The sequence below is a fragment of the Rhinolophus hipposideros genome (genome assembly GCF_964194185.1).
Source record: "Rhinolophus hipposideros genome assembly, chromosome: 6".
NCBI classification, from domain to species: domain Eukaryota; kingdom Metazoa; phylum Chordata; class Mammalia; order Chiroptera; family Rhinolophidae; genus Rhinolophus; species Rhinolophus hipposideros.
This window is the reverse complement of record NC_138052.1, coordinates 44,572,879-44,595,128: the sequence shown is the minus strand read 5'-3', so window position 1 is coordinate 44,595,128 and position 22,250 is coordinate 44,572,879. Positions and strand designations below refer to the sequence as shown.

Below are 22,250 nucleotides of genomic sequence, written 5' to 3'. Positions count from 1 at the left end.
GCGTAGAATTGGTGAGTGGCTTAGATCAGACACAAAAATACCACTCGTGTATCAATACCAGTCTACACACACACACACACACACACACACACACACACACACACACACACAATTCCTGATACCCCACCATGTATAGTCTTTTCAAGGGCTCCATCACCAGTCTTTGTTTTTGTCTTACCATACATGCTTCATCAGCTCTCAGCTTCATTTACATTACACACAAAATATATCTCTAGAAACTATGGGGGTGCCAAAAATATATATACACATGACTTGTATTCCTCTTTTGTTATCAGTATACTAGTATATTGAGTATTACAATTGTAATATAGTTTTTTCCTTTATTAAAATGTGTATACATGTTTTTGGTATCTTCTGTATTTAATCCCTAATCTTATATGGCCAAACCTTCTAAAATTCAACATGGCTTTTTTTTCTTTAATGTTACCCACAAACGTATTCAATTCTCAAATTTTCAAGTTGTATATTAGAATAGCTCATTATTCCTGAGCTCCTCAGGAATAATGACAAATGTGATAAGGAGTCAGTTAAAAGTGAATAAAATGATTGTTGAGTATGAGCATATGTGCAAAACCATGAACCTTTATATATATCAGGGTGCCCCCAAAATATATACACGACTTGTATTCATCTTTTGTTGTCGGTATATATTGAGTATTACAATTTTAATACATTTTTTTCCTTTCTTGAAATGTGTGTACATGTTTTGGCCTTTCTATGTGTTGGGAGGGGTGGGGTGGGGAAGTGGGAGGAGCCTGGGAATGAGAGAAAAATAGCAGTTTGTGGAAAAAATATTGATTGGCTTTTGGTGAGGTGGATCTAACTCGAGACTGTGGGAACAAAGGAAACAGGGGTCAATGGCAGCTGACAATGGAGGCCAGGCTGAGTAACAGGAGGTGTAGCATGGTTCCTTTCAGCTCTTACACCCATCCCTGAAGACTGGAGTCAGGAACGCTTAACACCAGGCCTCCAACACTCCTGAACTGTTCTTGGCCTTAGTTTTGAAACGCAAGACCTAGTCCACCACAGGCTTCGTTCTATCTTGTCTCTAGTCCTCCTTACTTCCGACCTTGTGATTTACTTTCTTGTTTATAGTTTAGTTTTTCATCCCTTGAACCTGACACCCTGCACCATTTCACTGGCTCATGATCTTTTTGCTTTCTCTTCAACTATTGGATTCTTCTTGCCTTGCTGCTCTAGATTCCCTTGATAAACAGTCTGGTCCTCCCACAGGCACGTCTTTCAGTGCCTCCCTCCTAAGCGAGAGCTCTCCTTCCATCTTTACTAAGACACTGTGAATGGATACTAGAGAGGAGGCAAATTAAGGCAGAGGCGCTGATGGGGAGGACATATTGAGGATGGGGAGATTATGTTGAGGGTCAAGATCAGTTTTAGTTGAAAAGGGGAAAAAGAAAACTGTCAGGTCTGAGAGAATATTTTGAGAGTCCAAGAAGTAAGTCAAAGTAATGAGAAGGTCCAACATGTGGCTTTGAGCAGTTCCATTGGAAAGGAGATAGTCATTAGGGTTGAGGTGGTTGAAGAATTCAGTTTCTTGGAGTAATGTGATGTTGACATTACCAAGAAAAACAGAAAGGTTATTAGTTCCAAGTTTCGGAATGATTGTAATAAAAAGAGATCACATAATAGCTTTTTACTACTCCAGAAAGGACAGAAATTTAATTTGAACTCAAGAGTGCCCTCCTGAAAGGTAAGGATGCCTTTAACAACAGAAAAACTTATTAAATTAGGTAGACAATTTTCTCTCTTAAACAATCTTTTAGTGTGCTGTTATTTTGAATGTTCACTGTCTATAATAACTTGAAACTTTATATTACTATCATGTTCTCTGGAAAAGAGATAATGGTTATACACTAGCCTCATATGTTAAATAATAATAATAATGATGACAATAATAGCAAAAGCTATAAAGTACTTACTATATACCAAACACTATTATTTTAATCACTTTACAAATATGAATTTATTTAATACTCAAAACAACCCTATAAGATAGATACTACTAGTATCTCCATTTTCAGATGAGGAAATAGGCACTGAGATAAATAATTTGCCCAAGGTCACCCAGTAGGGAAGTGTAGGAGCCAGATTTCAAACCCAGACAGTCTGGTTCAAAAGTCTGTGTTCAAATAATTAGGGTTTATCTAACAGCATTTTCTGGTTTCCCAGCAAAGTAATATGTTGAGTTTATTTGGAATCACTTCCGGCCCTAGGAGATGATGTTTTTGTGATTCTGGTAAACTGTGTCCATTTCACACATCTTAAGGATAGTTACAGTTCTAAGACTAAGGAATATATTTCAGAGGTCTTTAATAGAAATGAGACAAAGTTGTTGTTTGTTTTTTTTTAAAAAAAAAAGGAAGGAGAAAGGGAAAAAGAAAGAACACAGCACATCATCTGTGAAATCTTTCTCATTTCAAGATCTTTTCAGATTAATCAAAATGTAAAGATAGTATCAATAATGAAATTTTATATTCCAACTCCTGGAATTCCTTTTATATATCTATCCACGAGAGAATAATCCTGTAGCAAAGGTTGATTACTCCTACTACTACTATTACTAATATTATTATTGAAAAATGTAGCTTGACACTTTCTCAATACAAATGTTTACAAAATTATGTGTGAGGCTCACTATACAATGCTACATAAAAGGTAAAAAAGGGTGTTGTTATGGATGATACTGTGGTTATTGGTTATTCGTTATTGTTTGAAGACTACTCATCTTTCTTTGAACATCCAAATTACTTTAAGGATATTAAAAATATATATAGAATAATATGGAGGCACAGGTAACACCATGATTTACAGAAAATAATATATACATATATACACATATATGTGTATATATACTATGTATATAGTATATATATATATATATATATATATATATATATATATATTAGAATAATGGAACATAAATGAAAGAAATGGTAATAATATAACAGTAAAAAAATCAAAAAGCTGGGAACAGTTGGATTGAAAGGGTGAAGTAAATGAAAAGAGGTGAAAATTGAAGTTTGAGATAACTTACTGCTTCTATTTAAAGGACGAGTATTATAAACTATAAATTGTAGTTTTGAGTTGAGAATTACAGCAGTGGGCTAGATCTTTTTCAGAAAAAAAGGACGGTAACTTAAATACAAACATATGCCTTCTTTTCAAATTTCATTTCTCTGATATTTTACAGTGTAAAAGGAGTGGCTGCAGTCCAGCTCTGGATGACGGATGGATGATGATTCCTGAAATTATCCCCATTTCAGAATGAGTCAGTGACTGAAGCAGACATAGACTAATACAGTTACAATCCTAAAAATAAATGTTTTAAAGCCCTTCAGGACTCCGAAGGCTAATATAATTTCTACTGAAGAAGTCAGGGTTGTAATGAGGTTCTGCTCCCATTCTGACGACCTGGGATGGCACAGAGGGCAGAAGGAGCTGGTCAAGCTGCTGATGGCCATCAGTTGTTTTTCCTTTGGCACCCCTAGCTCTAGGCCCTGTGTCCCAACTAGAAAGTGTTGCAGGGCTTCACCTTTCTACATAACAAAACAGCCAGCGCCCCTACCCAGTGCTCAGGAAAATGGCTCAGGATCCAACGGAAGCAGAGACAGTGAATTTTAAATAAAACTTGTAGCTGGAACTGACAACCTTTTAGTAAATGAAACAGACTCACTTTATTCCTGTCCCTTTCCCAGAACATTCCAACTTGACAGTATGATTCTTGCGTCCCACAGTCAACAATTCTAACTTACAGAATGATCAATTAAAAGGTAATCCTTAGCTTTACAAAATGATTTTTCACTGTTTCCTTGGAGCACTTATTTACTGTAGTTACTTAAAAACGTCTGCTTATTTGACAAAAGGCTTACTGATTAGATAGTATAAAGCTGAATTCTTATAATGACAGTACTGACTAAAAACAAAATAACCAACAGTAGAGATATTGATAAAGAACCCATGAAGTTATAATACAATTCAATGGGGGAAATGTAACTTTATTTACCAAAATTTAATATGCATAGTTCTTTAAAAAAAGCTACTTTATGTGAGCTCTACCTACATTTTATTTCAGTGAAATTAAGTTCCTATGAATTACAAAATAAAATAATGTAATTGTTATTCAAACATTATTTTATACTTGGTGCACATTTATCGAACATTAAATTAGCAGCACTGAGAACATGTTTTGAAACCATTTAAATGCTCGACTTTGTTTTTAAAATTAATGGTGATACAAATTTTTTCTTTTTCTTTTTTTAAGCTTTTCTGTGTTGGTAACTACCAAGTTAACGCATTTAGAAATATACATACTGATATATTCAGATTTTGGAGGAAAATGCTATTGGATCCCCTACTCCATGGGGATGGAGTAGGGTTAGTTTGATACCACGGCACAAAGATTTGCAGAATAATGTATAGCGTTAAAATATAAGGCAGGGGAGATGGTTTCTAGTTCTTTCTGCTTAACTCTTATGAGTTACTACTTGATGTTTCTATGCCTCAGTTTTCTTACCTAAAACTTAAAGAGGTTAAACAAAATAGTTACCTATGCAATAAATTCCTTTTATCCTTGGTGACCTTTTAAGAAGTATAGCTCCTCTACCAGGAATTTAGATTCCTATTGTGCTACTTACTGGCGGATTATTTTTATGCCATCATTTAGGCCCAAAGTCTTAAGAGTCATTAAATATAGCCACACTGTCATTTGTTGTGTCAAAAGAGACACAAATGATTCATTGAATTTACTGAGTGTCAACTTTTTTTAAGAAAACAAAACCTTTGCTCTTTTCATTGCATAACTATCAGTTTGTCATTATTCTTTGTAATTTTACCGATTATATAGTACAAATGAAAAAAAAAATCAACAAAAAACAAAAAACTCAGGTTAGTTAAATTTGTGAGAGACGGATTCCAACGATTAGGAAAATAAATAGTTTTTATTCTGGAGTTCATAGGTAGCATTTCAAAAGAGAAGAGACATTGTGGATATAAGTGGTATAATAAATAAATATTTGGTCTTTGCCCCTGTTCTTGGCACAGAACTGTTAAACCCTTGGAATCCTGAGTGGCAGAGTCTGTAGTATGCTAATATGATTACTCCTGGCTGCCTGCGGGGCAGGGTGAGAGTAGAGGTAGCTTCAGGATGGGAGCCAGTGGCCAGAAAAACCAACCAAATGATTAGAGGGTTAGAACATTGAACCCCACTTCCTACCTCTAAGAGGAGAGAGCTAAGGATTGAATTCAGTCCCCAGTGGTCAATGATTTAGACAATAATCCTACATAACGAAACCTTGATAAAAACCTCTAAACAACAACAGGGTTTGGTGAGCTTACGGATTGGTGAATGTGTTGATGAGTGGCAAACTCAGAGAGGGCATGGAAGCTCTATGTTACTATCCCTCACGCCCCCCACCCCCGCCCCATCTTGGCTGTTTCTAAATTGTACTCTGAGTTGTAGGCTGTAGTGGAGGCAATCTGTGAGGTCTCCTTTAACTATGGGCATTAGTGTGAAAATGGAATGGAATCAAATTGAACTAAATTGAATCGAATCGAATTGAATTGAATCAAATTGAATTGTTGTACACCTAGTTGGTGTCAGAGAATTGGAGAATCAGTTGGTGTCAGAAAAAAATCACACATTTGCCATCAGAAGTGGTGTCAGGAAAAATAAAACACCACAATATAACAGCACAGAGTCATATAAAAATCATGCACCTATATGGAATAAATCAGTGTTCTAAAAGAGGAATTCCTGAATCAGAAAAGTCTGAAGTTACCCACTACTGTGTAAGGGATTATCTATAATTTGAATGAGCATGGTTTGTTTCAGAGGCAGGAAAAACAAATTACAGTTTAATTAAATTTCGAAGTGTAACTTTCATGCTTTCAAAAAAGGGGGATGAGAAGCAAATAAAATGGACAATGTAATGTCAATTAAATTTGATCCCCCACAGGTAGTTCAATCAAAAATCTTGGAATTACACTGCCAGGCACTTAGGAAGTGTCTTCCCTGCTCTATAAATTACAAAATCTACACACGACTCCTAGCTATCAAACAGGTCTTACAAAATGGTGTCTGATTGACCAGAATTGTGTGAGTGCATGAGAAAGAAGGGGACAGAGACAGAGGAAGGCAAGGAGAGAAGAGAGGAAATGTCAGTTTCTAGTACTAAGGTTACCAGGAGAGTCCAAGCCCAAATTGCCTCATCACAAGTAAAGTTTAACCAAACAAGTAAAAAGAACACTGACGTGTAGAGGTTTATCAATTGTGGTATGTGTAAGTGGGAGGCAGAAAGCTGGCACTACCTAATAACAGACAGCTATCAATGGTAAACAACAGTAAATGATCCAAGAGTTTTGTGAGCTTTTTACTCAAAAGTAAATCTGAGGAAAGACAACTAATCATTGGTTCCTCTGTAATCACAGAAGACGTGAGGCTCAGGCTGATGTTTTTGCGCGACCATTTTCTGAAGTCAAGCTCTCAGTGATAATTAAAGAATGTCTACTTTTATTTTTCAGGTGGTTGAGGGAAGTTGTATCTTAAGGATACCCAACACTGGATGAAAGCAGAAATATTTATTCAAAACTCCAGACTATGTTCTCCCCAAACACTTGGCACTTTGCCATACTGCAAGCATCTGAAATGCTGACTGACTTTAAAAAATGGATTTAGTTTTCATTTACATGCTGATAGCAAGAAGGTAAAATATTCAAATATTAGGCAGAGAAGTAGAGAAACATTTAAGCCTAGAGTTTAAGGCTTTCTCATTTCTCACCCGATATTTTCTGCCACTCAGTAGTCATATCTTCTAAAACTCAAAACAGGTTTCTTTCATGTTAAAATGCATGACTCTGAATGTAGCTGAGGTAAATATTTTACTCATCTTTTGACAACCTGCACATATAATTAAAAAAAAAAACACACACACACACACAAAACTGAAACACCCTAAAGCTTATCAGTGACCAAATAGAGCCCTGGTAAAAATAAAATATTTTTCAGTTCCGCACCAGATGGCTAAATTTATACTCTGTATTATGTAATCTTACAGTGTCCCTGCTTTTAGTTGGTGTGTTAAGAGATTCTGTTACAATGTCTCTCCCAAATCACTTCAGTCTCTAACGTCTAAACACTTACAGCACAACAGGACCAAATTAGGTGTTCACAAGCAATCGAAGACAGAAAAAAATCCATTTGAAATAGTATGTAGGCCATGATACTTTTAAAGTAAAATCTCAGTCTTCTCTCTTTAAATTTGCAGTTACTATAATTAGGGCTGGCAGCTCCAACTGGCAGTGCTTTTCTTAATTCTGCAAAACATGTAAGAACCTGATTCTTTAATCCTTACTCCAGTAATACTCCCAAAAGAGATCAGACTGTGGCTGGAGCAAGAAGTGCAAAATCAAAGTAAGGCTGGGGAAGGAATAATTTTCATACATTTCTTTGAGCAAGCTGCAACAGATGAAAATAATTTTCAACTCTTTCTTTCCCTCACCGAATTCTAAAATATACATATACAGTTTATATTTTTAAAATATATTCATTGCCTATGTTATCAATTTATGCTCATAAAAGATACACCATTTTTCAGTTTTCCCTTTTAGTTGTAAGTTGGAGTATAATTTTCACTCATGACTATTTATCACCTTTGGCTCATTATTCTTCAATATGAAATATAAAAAAAAATGCTAATTTTGCAAATAGATTAATTTATGAAGCCTTAAATTTAATAATACAAAGTAATGCTAAATATTGCCATAAAAAAGAAAATCCGACTGAATACTTCCTTTTATAAGAATTACAATTTGACCTATGGTCTTCATTGATCTTAAGCAATCAGTAAGAACATTTTACAGTCCCGGAAGCAGACACATATCAATGCCTATATTACACATACCTTTTGTAATACACAGACTTAACCCCAAGTTCGTGGAAATGTCATATATCTTTACAGCTCTTCACAGACTAGTTTCCTTCCTCGTTTTGTGTACAGCAAATTTCCCAGTCCCCTGAAAGCAATCGGTGGAGTGGAGGCCAGCTCCACTGAAGGGTCTATCAAGCAAGTAGATGGGAAGGCTGAATTTATTTTAGCCCTGTGTCTAAAGGATGCAAATTGGTACCTATTTTTAGGAACTGAGCTGGGTATAGGTGGGGCTTGAGTCACCACTCTTTTCAGAAGTGTGTCTCTGAGGGCACTCTGCCTCGTGGTGTTCTCGGCATGTATGTGTGCATGGCTCTAACACATGTGCAGTCAATCAAACTCTCTTCTATACCCATGGCCATCACGCCAACTCTCAACTTCTGAACAAAGCCTGAAAAATAACCAGCATTGATGAGGAAAAGTACTTGAAGTACTTGCATCTGTTTTAATAATTTCAGTATTTTAAGAGTCAAAAATATGAAAATTAAACATGTAGAGAAAGTTCCAATTTATTTTGGTGGAATTTGGGTTCTCAGAAAAAGGATACATTGTTTTATTTACAAAACATTCTTAGGTATAGAAAACGGTTTGCTTCTTGAGGCTTCATATATAAAGCAAAACACTATTGTTGTGTTTCTAGAGTAAAGGAAGTGTTCTTTAGGTTAAAAATGTGAGGGGAAAAGAGGTTAGAAGGCATTCTAGGGCACACTTACCCTGTGATTTCTGTCCAGTAATATTAGGTTTAAATCACTTGGCATGAGGAAGGGCAGGCAGCGGAAAGGAGTTACCTCACATGCTCCTAAGAGAATCATATTAAATGTCCTTTGCTGCCACTCTACTTACTCAGCACACCCTACCAACCCAACCTAACAGGAAATAAAGGAATTCACCTAGAATTGCCATTTAGCTCCATAATGTCAACATCTAATATATCCTAAGTAAATGTAAAACAACCAGCTTCCCTTGTCTTTCCTCTTTTTTAGTGTTTTCCTAGTTTGGTGTTAAATGTGTATCACAACAAATCCAAAGAAAGAGGAAATTGCCCTCTGACTTAAGGAAAGCACCTGACTTACATAGTGTTTATTTCCTACAAAATGCTTACAGATGAGCTATTTACCATATCATTAATGAATAAAGACCAGTATATACATTATATTTTCCCCCATATACAATATTGATTTCTATTACAAGTAGGTCAAGGAATGATATTCCAGCGGATTAACTCTAAGAAAAAGTTTCTAAAATGGTGTTCCTGCATACTCCACAAGACTGTTCAAGATTGTTCAGGATCAGGAGCCAGCATAGTCTAATTATTTTAGAGCCGTGCTAGTCCCGTATGGTAGGTACCAGACACATGTGACTACTTTAATTTCAATGCATTAAAAATTCAGCTTCTCGGCTGCACCAGGCACATTTCAAGACCTCGATTTCCACATATGGCTAGTGGCTATGTACTGGTGCAGATATAGAACATTTCCATTGTTGCAGAAAATTCTATAGGATGATGTTGATTTAGAGCACAGGATTTCAGCTCAGCCTTGACACTAAGTAAACCCTGTGATGTAGTAAATTTCATAGGTTGTCGAAGCTTCATTTTACTCACCTGTGACTAAACAGGACTAACTTTACCTACTTTAAACAATTGTTGTGAAGATTAAAAGACATAATACAGATAAAATAATGAATACAGACTAAATCAAGGATCAATACGTGTTTAAAAATTATTATTACTTTACCTGACTGTATACTTAGGAAATTGGCACTAGATCGAAAATTGAACCAGTTCAAATGAAGTTATGAGAAGATTGATCCTAAAGGTAAATACAGTCAGCCTTACTCTTGTGTTTGCCTATAGATGCTAACGATGCTCATGGTGGTTTTCTTTTTTGTAACTATTATAGTGATTCAAAGGTCTGACTTCTAGCTTCTTCATTTTTCTCTCTTTATTGAAAACCATATGCTTCCTCATTCCATTGTAGTGATAGCTTTCTTCACATTTAAGTTTCACTCAAGATAACGTCACTTCAAACTTTCTGCTCTTGCCCTTTCAGGAAAGAAATATATTTGATTTTAATAAATATACATAAATTATTTTTTCATGTTGTTCTCATTTTTCAATGTTTATAATAGGGCAAAGACTCAATGATTATGCATTGTAAAAGAAAAAATAATGGATAGAAAAAGAAACCTTAATGGAACTTTATAAAACAATTGATAATAGATTAAGCAATAAATATGAGATGTATAGTAGCATGCATAAATTGATTATCCTAAGATCAAAGAACAATTCAGTTATAGAATTAACTATTAGGTTGGTGCAAAAAGTAATTGCGGTTTGTGCAATTATTTTTAACCTTTTAAACAACAATTACTTTTGAATCAGCCTAATAGTTATCATACAATTTATTTATTCATTTTAGTTTTGAAGACAATGACATTAGCCGTATATTCTTACCATTTGTTATTTCATTTGTTTCAGACACTGATTTTCATTCTTTATGTAATGGCAATCTAATCAATGACTAGGATATTACTATGAAAGCAAGAAGGATGGACAGGTGGATAGATAGATGATAGATAGGTAGGTAGATAGATAGATAGACACGTAGAAAGATACACAAGGTGATTCCCTGTATCTAAAATCTTAGAAAGTTTAAATGGAAAATGTTCCCCCCTATCCAATCCATAAACACACTTTAAATTATTTTCACAGTGCCTAGATACCTCTACCTATTAAAACTTGTACTCAACTGAAACCTACATAGGAGTGTTGTTTCTAGTGAGAAGGAATAATTAGCATCAGACCAATGCTCCCACTAAGAACAATTAGAAAAGCTGGATTAATTACAAAAATAATGTATGTAAGGCATCAGACATCAGCCAAATACTAAGGACCAGAGGGAGTATAATTCAAGCAATGCAAGAACATTTCAAATGGTATCTGAGGCTTTGAAGCTATCCCTGAAGGTTATCTGTCAGTTCTAGATGCAGCTAGGGCTGAGAATCTGGGCTGAGCCCAGGAAGAGCACTACTGCAGGGGTACAGAAAAACAGAAAACTTTTTGCAGTTACATGGGACTAGAGTGACAAAATTGGAGAGTAGTTGAACCTCAAATTCGTTTTTCTCCCCTTTTTCCAAAATTTCACAGGATAGCAGACTACAATCATAAGCCCAAACACAAAGTGAAATAGTCTTCATTTTTTTCATGATACTTAGGAGACAAGGAGCCACTAGGAGGACAGGTAACAGTTAAAAGTCCTTAAAGGAAAGAATAATTGACTTTAAAATAATCTGCAACAACTGCTTTGTCCCTGGAGGTGCTTGATAGTAAAGTGTTAGCCAGAGGCAGAGTAAGGATCCTGTCTTGCCCTCCGGCAGATGGGAGACAGTTGAACCAGCAAAGATTTTGGTACTTGATCAAGCTTGGGGTGGAAAAATTGGTGACTTCAGTAAACTCATACATAGCCAGTCTCCCCCTCAATATATTTGCCAAATTCTGAAGCTTCACAGGGGAGAAGGCTAAATATCCAAGGTGAAGACCGCTGAAAAGTAGAGCAGAGATTTCTGTAGTCTCAGTGCTGGGGAGAAAAGGATCTGACAGATTCTGAATGAAAAACCTAAATGAAGGTGGCCAGCCTCTCTCCCAACTCCACTATGTCTGCGTAGCAGAGAAAAGGCTGAACCTCTCTGATGAAAGTAACATCATCATGAGCTTTTCACCTTTATTGTCAAAAACACAATGGTTGACTTTCAATTAAAAAAAAAAAAAACGAAGCTTGCAAAGACAGAACATCTTCACTGGTAATTAAGAGAAAGGAAAAGAAAAACAGGAAAAGAAGCAGATGGTGTAGATATTTAAATTAGCAGACAAGGACTCTAAAATAATTAAGATTAACATATTTATGATAATATACAAAATAACAAAATATATAAAATAGGGAGAATTTCACAAGAAAATTAAAATTACAAAACAATCATGAAATAGACATTCCAGAATTGAAAAATACAATTATCAGAAATTAATGCAATGAAAGGTTTAACAGTGGATTGGAGACAACAAAAGAGAAGATTAGTAACCAGTACGATGGGTGGATACTAAATAAAAGTCCTTGGTCTCAATTTTTATATTAAATATTGAAAAGTATTCACTGAATTTTCTGTAGCAATATGACACGGTTGAATCAGATAGCTACTGTCCACTAAATTCTAAGTCTTTTTTGCATAGGAAACTGAGGAGCCACATCTCCATTCCCTTATATTGTTCAATTTATACCTAAGTGAATAGCAGAGGTGCCACCCCATTATTTCAGCTTACTTCTGTCATCGAGTATAGGTGTTCTCTTCACAAGTTGAAATCCATGTCTTATCTAAGCCTATGATGAAGAATATTTAACAAAACAGCCATTGACATATTAAGTCATATTATTGCTAAAGACCTCCTTTGAGGTGAAACTGAATATGAATTTGGTCCACTTATGAGTGTACATTTGTAGGTATTATTGAAATAAAATGTATCTGGTTAGGGGACTTAAAAAGTTTATGTTCTTCTTAACTAGGTCATCAGTCATCTTATATTTATTCCCTTTTCTACTTTTGCTGGTGCTACCATTTGTTGATTGAAGCCTATTCTTATCATAAAAGGTAGACATATCTAGGAATTCATTTGTCTCATTTTCTTTTCTTGTTCATTAACATGAAAAGTTTCCAGGAAAAACAGTAAATCTTTCTTCTTCCTTTAATTTTTTCTTAATAATATCTACACTTTGTAAAAGGACTATACCAGGGATTTAGTAGGTCATTTGCATTTATTTTCTCTTATTCTCACAGAAACCCAAAGATTTTGGTGTTACCACCATTCCACAGAAGGAGACTGAGGATGAGGGAAGTTAAGTAACTTCTCCAAAGACAAAAAGTGGGGATTGGACTCAATTCTGTTCACTCAATTCTGTTGACTCAATTCTGTTCATATGTTTGGGTTATTTTGCATATATTATTTATGTTGACCTTAATCTAAAGGTTTTATCCAATCACTATGAAGTATGCTAGATGATATGCTTTGAGAAGGATCACCTCGTTCACTTATTAATCAATACTGTGGTTAAGGCCTCACGTAGGCCTGCAATAGATAGGCTCTGGCAAGGCCCTCTTTGTTCATGACAGTGGAGCGAACTATCCCTGGACATCCCAGAGATAAGAGGAATAGATAAACAAGGACTTTAAGGCCAGAAAAACTATATTTTAGTTATCTACTATATAATCCCTGGACCAATGGGGCTCATCTAAGACTTTTAAGAATAAAGAACAAAAATTGTAAAATTTTTAAATTTAAAAGAACTTGAGTAGATATATGCTCATATTCTACATTACTTGTCTAGCATACACGAAACACTAGCTCACCAATTAAGGTTTAGCAATGTATTTTGAATATTGTGGTGGCATGATCCATTCAGTTGTCATGTGAGTATTAGGGTATTAGTAACTGAATTGCAACTGAATTTAAATAACTCTAATTTTCACCTATTCAAGTTTAATTTCATTTGAATTACATCGTGATATTAAGGAAGCATGAATACGGTGTTTAGGCATATATGACTCATACTTAAATCATAACTCATAGTCTTATATTGGGCGATCATGTAATTTATCATGCAAGCCAGGGTGGTTTTGAGAGTGGAAGAGCACTATTAATAACTATGCTAGCACAACAGAACAATCTGGGAGAGCCCAATGCAAATAGGGATGTGTAATCACCTGCTAATAAGCCAAATGAAGATTCCTCTTGACTAATCATTGTGGTCCATACTCAGGGAGATTTCTATTACCTGGCTCCCAATATGAAAAATAAAGACACAAAAATTTCTTCACGAGGTACATCGGTGTGTGAATCATCCCTATCCTTTAAATATAATTTGGATTAGACATGTCCCTTGTAAGAAAGACTGGAATGAATAAAATAACTCTAGGGAATCTATGGAATTAGATCCATTAAAAAAAGACATAAATTATAATTATGGAGCGACCTGGTTAAAAAATAATAGAAGCCAAGATGTTCCTGATAGGCTCCTTATCAACTTTCAATTAAAATAGTAAAAGAGAAAAAAGAAAAGGCAGCACAAAATAGCACACGTTGCTAATAATTACAGAGAGTATTTATTTGTGTGTTGGTGTATTTGTGTGAGCAAGAAGAAGGCAAAGAAGAACACAAAGACAAAAATGAGCAAGAGAGGAGGAAGAAAAGGGAGAGGAAGAGGAGGAGAGAATAGGTTGAGGTTTATACAGAATTTTCAATAGTGGTTATCATGGAGAACAACAAATATGAATAATTGCATAGAGCATCCTCTGAATCAGAAGTGGACGCATAGTTTCTCAAATAACTGAGAAAGATTGATTCATTACACAATCTCATGTTGCTATGACCCAAGGTATTGTAGGTCTTCCCCCAAATACCATGTGAAATATCTTCGGGACCAACCTGAGCTATAGTCCTGACTTGTCTATACCCCTACCCTGCTCAGTATATACCTATCCATGCACCGCATCTCCCAGAACAGAAGGGAGGAGATGGGATGGGTTATTATATTCCTAAGGAAACACTTTAGAAAGTGCATATGGAATTTTGTGTAATTTTTCACACCTTGTATCATACAAAGGAAAGTCTACACATTGTATCTGACAATCTAAGTTAGTATTACAAGGAATGGGGGAAGTTTCAACCTCTATTCAGCAAATTTGGATAGGACTAAAAATTAAAAAGTTCAGATGTATTTCAGAGGGAAAAAGGAAAACATATGGAAGAAATTATAAGAGTCAAGCGTTCAGTAATTGTACAATAAGAAAAATTGACCCATCTTATCTGAAGGGAAAGCCAAACCTGAATCAATCTCAACAAAATGCAACTAAAGTAAATAAGTCAAGACATCATAAAGAGGCATTGCTGGAAGATGTTAAGAGGAATTGATATGGTGAGGTAAATTGATAACATAGCTTTTAAAATTAGTTTATTTCTAAAATAGCTGAAAAATTTACAAGTTATATTCTTGATATGCTCAAAAAGATTCAGGAGAAACTTCTACAAAACTGTAATAGGTATTATTAATGAAAAAATAGGATGAAGTGAAAGAATGGAAAAAGTGAAAGCTACAATAGGTTGCAAGAAAATGCGAAATTCAATAAAAAAATTTAAATTGCATTTGATATAGAAAAAGGACACAGGAAATAATTTAAATAAAATCAGTCAATCAAATGGGGAAAAATTTGACAATTTTTCCTGTAATGCAGGAGGAAAATCAGAGATAAAAATTGATGACCTGGATAATAATGGATATGAAGGATATAGATATCATCAGAGAAACAGTACTATTTCATAAGAATAAAGGGAAAAATAGCAAGGACATAAATAATTAAATTTAAAAGAAAAAAAAAATTAGCTGAAAAAAGATCTGAGAAAACAAACCTAAGGCTCATCAAGACAGCGGGATATGTCCTTATAACACTTTTGAATTTTGAAGATAAGAAATAACAAATAAGAAAAAAACAAGCTGGCTTCAGAGTTCCTCACTAAAACATTTTATATTCTGATAGAGTGGAATATTGTATACAAGGTGTTTTGTTTTCGTTTGTTGTATGATGGACATAAATTTGATTGAAGGTTCTCTTTATAGAAAAGCTTCTATTATTTATGTATAAGGGATATAAAGACATATTTTTCAATATATAAAAATTTTCTCAGGTAAAGAAAATGATTACTATATCCTCACTGGAGAAGCAACTAAAATATATCTGCAAGCGTGCAAAAGATGATTCAAAATCAAAAATAGAAGAATGAGAAATTTATTGTATAAAATGATTTCTTATTTTAGTTAAAATTAAACAAATATTGTAGTTGTAGTTACAAAATTGAATGTAAATGCAAAAAAAAACCAAACCAAAACAAAACAAAACCCACAAGCAAACAAACAAAAAACTTTGAGAAAATGTATATGGGCAATAATACATTTTTAGCATTGATGACATGATCTTACCTTAATGATGTAATAGTTCAGGGCTGTTATCACAGATTAAAATAAACTCGGTGGCATTAAATCTCAAGAGTGGAGAAAAGCAAGGGAAATAAAATTGAGGGTTTTCTTTTTTTTGGAGTTTGATAAGTTTATTCAATCCTTCATTCCTGCATTCATTCATTGAGTGAGCAAGTCATCAAACATTTATGGGGCACCTGTATGTCAAGTGCTGTGCTAGATGTAGTGTTTATAGGATGAACAAAACATTCATGGGCCCTAGTAAATATACAAATAGATATATGTATACATAGTGTGGGATAATTTTATGGAGAAGAAATCAGAGTAAAAAAAAAAAAGTAAACACTTCAGTTTGAGTGGTCAAGGTAAGATCTTCAGGTTGTGACCAAATTTTAAATTTCATCAGAAGAATAAACAGAAAAAAGGAAAGAGAAGAGTGAGGTACTGACTCTGGGTGGTGAACACACAATGGGATTTATAGATGATGTAATACAGAATTGTACACCTGAAATCTATGTAATTTCACTAACAATTGTCACCCCAATAATTTTTTTTTAAAAAAGAGTGAGGTACAAAACTTAATAAGCCAATATGGTACACGAGTCCCAACAAAATTACAATTTATGAAGCTACATTACTTCAAATGCTTTGAAACTGGCATTAAAATCAACATTCCTTTTAGTTGAATAAAAATAACGATTCTGAATCAAACAACAGTAAACATAATAATGGAAGAAATTTCCCAAAGTTTGGAAACTCAACTAAATAATTGGGAAAAAAAAATCAATTATTTTAAAGGCTCACTTTGTACTTCAGCTCACAGAATACTTAATGCTAAATGCAATACACAACTATAAGAAATAGAGGTAGGTACTATTTTCATAGTCAGCATTTCACAGAGTATAAGAGAATATGCATAAAATAAAACTTTTCTGCTAGCCCAGATACCCATTCCTTTTTCATATGGGCAACTGATTGCTGTTAAGTTTTTCATGTATCCTGAAATGTTCTCTGTCTATAAAAGCACACATATGTATTTATATATGCATAAAACACATGTATACATATATGTGTATATGAAACCATACTTTTCATTTTTATACAAATGGGAGACTTATATACCCAATGGTCCACATTTGTTTTTAACTGAACAATGTTGCAAATTCATTTCCATCTCCAAAGGAAATAAAGTCATTCACTATAACTATAGATTAAAAATTTTGTCATTTATCATTTCAATAACTGAAGAAACATACTTGACAACATTCAATACCCATTCATAATTAAAATTTTTGAACAAACAGAATAATAGGAAACTTTTTAGACTTTATAAACAGTATGTGCAGAAAATCCTATAGCTAACATCACACAATGATAAAAATATGAATGCTTTGTCTTTATTAAAAATAAGACAAAAATGTTTACTTTCACCCCTTCCACTTGGCACCATACTGGAGTGCCTTGCCAAGGTACTAGGGCAAGAAAAAGAAATATGAGACATAAGGACTAGAGGAAGAAGTACAACTAACATTATTCTCAGATAGCATGATTACATATTTGAAAATCTCCACAATTACTATAACTAACAAAACCACAATCAAATACCACCACACATCTAAGTAAAATGTAGAATATCACTACATATCTAGTACAACATCAATTTTTAAAAATGTATATTTCTATATGCTTAATTCATGTACATGCATACAGAAAAAAACAAGAAGGAAATACACCTGTTTCTCTATGAGTAGAAATATGAATAATTTTTATTTTTTAAACTTTCTCTGTTTTGTAATGGAAAGTCACATGTTAGATTTAGAACAAAAACAAAACAATAACTCATTGAAATTTTCAAATAAGAACATGCTGTCATTTGCCGTCAGATTATACACAAGTAGATGAACTTTTGAGAGCCACATAATTTTTGTCTCATGTTTCTGTTGCCTATATACACAAATAAGAAACAACTAGATTGTTTATGAAATTATGTATTAATAATCTCCTTTCCGCTGAACCTGCACATGCCGTTCTCCTGTTTTCAAGTATTGCATAGGTTGGATAAATACTCAGTGAAGGTTGACTTTTGTCTTATTGTTTGTCTTGTTGTTTAGTATGTGACTGATTTTTCTTTCCAGGATGCATGTAGATTTTTATTCTTTATCTCAGATATTTAAGATTTTGTCATGGAAGATGTAACTTAATAAAATATATATAGTAACAACAGAAGTCTATAAATTAGCATTATGCATGTACCAGTTATATTCCAAGCACCCTGCAAACATCATCCAATATAATCATAAGAAATCCACAAGGTAAGTCCTTTCTTTGTTAGTGTTTAATGAAGAAACAGAGATACAAGGAAATTAAATATTTTTCCCAACATATTTTGCTTAAAGTCTGACAGGCAGAAACTGGATCACAACAGTCTGGTTCAAATTCAATGTTTTCGATTACCAGGCTGTAGTTTTACTCTCAATAGTCAGGAGCAAAACAATTGATCTTAAAATTCTTTATCTTTTAGAAATAATTACATAACCTATATTTTTAAATGACTTCACCGTGATATAAGAATAACATATGTATCTCCATCATTTGGTTGTGACAAATAAATGATATGATAAAATGTATCTAAATATTCTTGATATCCCAACGTACCATAGATCATTCTATTCCTCTAAGCTCCAAATCTACTCTGTGAAGCTCTACTTGCGATGTTGGGACACTTCTCCCTTGGCAGCTGACAAGATGGTAAGCTTCATCAATACAGTACCCTGGAGGGATTCTGGAGGAGAAGCAGTTCTTGGTTTCTGGGCATTCTCTTTCCTGGCAGGCATCCGCAGCACTTTGTGGCCGGCAGCACATGGCACCTCTCCATGGTACCTCCCTCATGACCCAGAATGTGATTTCCCAGTCAATTTCCCAGTGAAGCCCCTCAATGAACTTTTCTGCCATCCAGTGGGCCACCATAGTTCCCTCTCCAGATACAACTGGATCTCAGTCGTAAAGGGCAAGAGTCCACTTCCAGATTTTTTTTTCAATTGAAATATATTTGACATATAACATCATGGAAGTTTAAGGTGTACAACATGCTGATGTATACATTTATATATTGCAATGTGATTGTCATTATAATGTAGCTAGTACCTCTAACACGTGATATAATAATTATCGTATCTTTTTTTGTGGTGGGAATTATTAAGATCTAGTGTCTTAGCAAATTTGATATTTATAGTACAATATTGTCTATAATCACTACATTGTGCATTAGGTTTCCAGGACTTATTTATCTATTAGTTGCAAGTTTGCACCCTTAAACATCTTTCCCACTCTCCCACACCCCAACCCGTGGTAACCACCATTTTACTCTCTGATTTTACAAGATCGTTTTTTTGTTTTTGTATTTTTTAGATTCCACATATGAATGATATCACATGTCAAATGATAATATTTGTCTTTCTCTATCTGACTTGTCTCACTTAGCATAATGTCCTCAAGATCCATCCACGTTGTCGCAATGGCAAGATGTCCTTCTTTCTCATGGCTGAATAATATTCCATTGTATCTACGTACCACATCTTCTTTATCCATCCATTCTTTGGCAGACACTTAGGTTGTTTCCATGTTTTGGCTATGGTAAATCATGTTACAATAAACATGGGAGTGCATATATCCCTTCAATATTTTGTTTTCATTTCTTTTGGATATATACCCAGAAATGCAATTGCTGGGTCATGGCAACTCTTTTTGAAAATTTTTGAGGAACTTCTCAATTGTTTTCCATAGGGACTGAACCAATTTACATTCCCATCAACAGTGCAAAGAGTCTCCCTTTTTCCACATTCTCACCGACACTTGTTTTTCTTGTCTTCTTGATGATAGCTATTCTAACAGGTGTGACTGATTTGTTTCTACATTGGGTGCTCTGCCTTACCCCTAGAGGTAGTGGTTGTTTCCTATACCTACTATTTCTGTATTCCTTGGAGTATTTTTTACCCCTCGGTATCCAATTTCCTGTTACCCCTATCTCCTCTTATAGTTAATAATTCTTTATTGTAAACTTTACTTGTTCAATTACTATATGGTCCCTATCTTCTGATTGCAACCTTATTGACAAAACCATTAAGTGCAACAAAATATAAATGGCTATTTTTGTGGTTGAAAACCTGTATATGTATTTGTAGCCATCACTAAACATCCCAGTTTTAAAATTTCCAAGTTTCAATAGTCTCATTTAGAAGCTGGGTGTAATAACACCTATCTCAAAGAATAAGAAATAGGCAACGCAATGTTTGTGAAAATGCTTTACACAGTATGAAAGCACAGTAGAAATATGTTATTATTACTAGGTGGTAAACTCTGTGAAGGTGGGCCCCTTTCTGTCCTGACATTCCTGAATACCCAGTGATTTTCACAGGGCCTTGTATGCTGTGGGTACTCAATAAATGTTGGTTTGATGAACAGATGCATAAACACATTGATATTGCTCCATTTCATGTTTGTTAAGTCCATTTGAATTAAATTTCAAAATGTCCCTTAAATAAATCTAGTGCTTTCAACTTTACAGAAGGTAAATATCATATGATAAAAATATACTTAGTATCCTTTAACTGCATTGCAAAGTATTCCAGAATTGTACTGTGAACACATTTGTACTTATAAACAAAAATAGAAAATATGGAGAAAACTATGCAGTCTAGAGACCAAAACTTTGTTGCACTATTTAATTAACTATTTTCAGGTTCATTTTGTTAGGTTACTTTGCAATCTGATAAGGTACATATAATTTACTACAAGTTTTCCTTTGTTATCTTCATGTGCAATGTGTTCTGAGGGCAAACTGTTTAAGTTACAGCATAACTAGAATGCTGTTTTAAGCATTTATTAAGTGAATAACTTCACATTTGATGCCCTTTATTTTTAGAGAGAAGAGAAATAGTTTTCATAGATCTTTTTTCACTTTTAATAGCCTCTCCTACAATATTTTCATCAAAAAGTCTAGACAAACATCAAGCTAAAATATGTTACCATGGCCAAGATGAAGCTGTATGGTTTTTTTCTCCTTGTATCAGTGCATTGGCTTGTATGCTCATGTACTCTTTTCTTTTCCTACTGCAACATTTTTCATAATGTTCTCCAGCAGTTTTGTCAAGGAATTTTATTGTTTTATTTCTAAGAGCATGAAATTAATAACACTACCCAAACTACTTTGATTGTAGGGGGAAAAGAAAGGCAAGGATTCCGGATTCCCAACACTTTTTCTAAAAGTAATGAAATATCACTTATTTTTAGTGGACTTCCTTTTCTCTGTTTGTGTGGGGTTGTGCGTGTCTGTTTGGTGTTTCTAAAAAAATAAATAAATAAAAAAAAGGAAGCCTCCAAACTATTGTTCATGTATATTTACACAGTATCATATATGTGTACACTTTTTCCCTTTGCTTCATATAAATGAAAAACAACTCCTGTAAAAGTGAATACCGACTCTGAGATATAGGGACATCCTAGTGAACATACAAGGACCAAATGATATCCTAAGCAAGAATAATGAATTTAAGTAAAAACCACACCCAAAGTGTAGAGTTGTTTTATGAAATACAGAATAACAAAAAATAAATACGTAAATGGATGAATGAACGAATGAAAGTTGAGAGGGTATGAGGAACAGATCAGCAATACATAACTAGGAACACTGGGCTCTCTCATGAGTCTACCACTATTTTCAAGAACGTCATGTAAATGTTATAAACTACTTTATGTGTCTATCGAGTATGCTTGTTTTCATGCCTGTATTACACTTGGTGCATTTTGTTGTTGTGAATAAAAAAGCATAGTAAATTTTCCAGGCAACATTTGAACTGTTTATATTAGGAATCGGGAAACTGTAAGAATGGTTTAGTATGGGCATTTTTAGACTATGAAATGAAAAAAAAGCAAAAATAAATAAGTAAATAAAAGTCTAAAAATGTATAGAGCTTGGAAGAGGGACACCAAGAACTATCAGTTTCATTATCACTTAAGCTGAGAAGTGTCCATCTCCTCATCCATTTTTATTGACTGACCAAAGAGCTATGTTTTGCTTCAATTGTCATTTTAGGTGGACAGGTCAGTTTCTCTTATTCCTCAATACTCGGTCACTACAAAAAAAAAAATTGTTCCTAGGTCATAAAAATATGGTTATGGCAGGCTCTAATTGGCAGGATATTTTTCAGGGTTTGTTATTTTAAGTTTGTACCTCAAATGCAAAATCCATAACTATCATCTTGTCAAAAACTGG

The 22,250-nt window shown here is 34.2% G+C and overlaps 1 protein-coding gene across 2 annotated transcripts in view; it reads right to left on the bottom strand.

Annotated features, from left to right (window-relative positions):
• Window positions 1-8,141, bottom strand: part of XIRP2 (xin actin binding repeat containing 2) — an 81,013-nt gene extending 72,872 nt beyond the window's left edge. For both annotated transcript variants that reach the window (XM_081050914.1, XM_081050913.1), the window contains exon 1: window positions 7,938-8,141. The gene's annotated coding sequence lies outside the window, so the exon portion shown is untranslated. The remainder of the gene's footprint in view (window positions 1-7,937) is intronic.
• Between the last annotated feature and the right edge of the window lie 14,109 nt (window positions 8,142-22,250).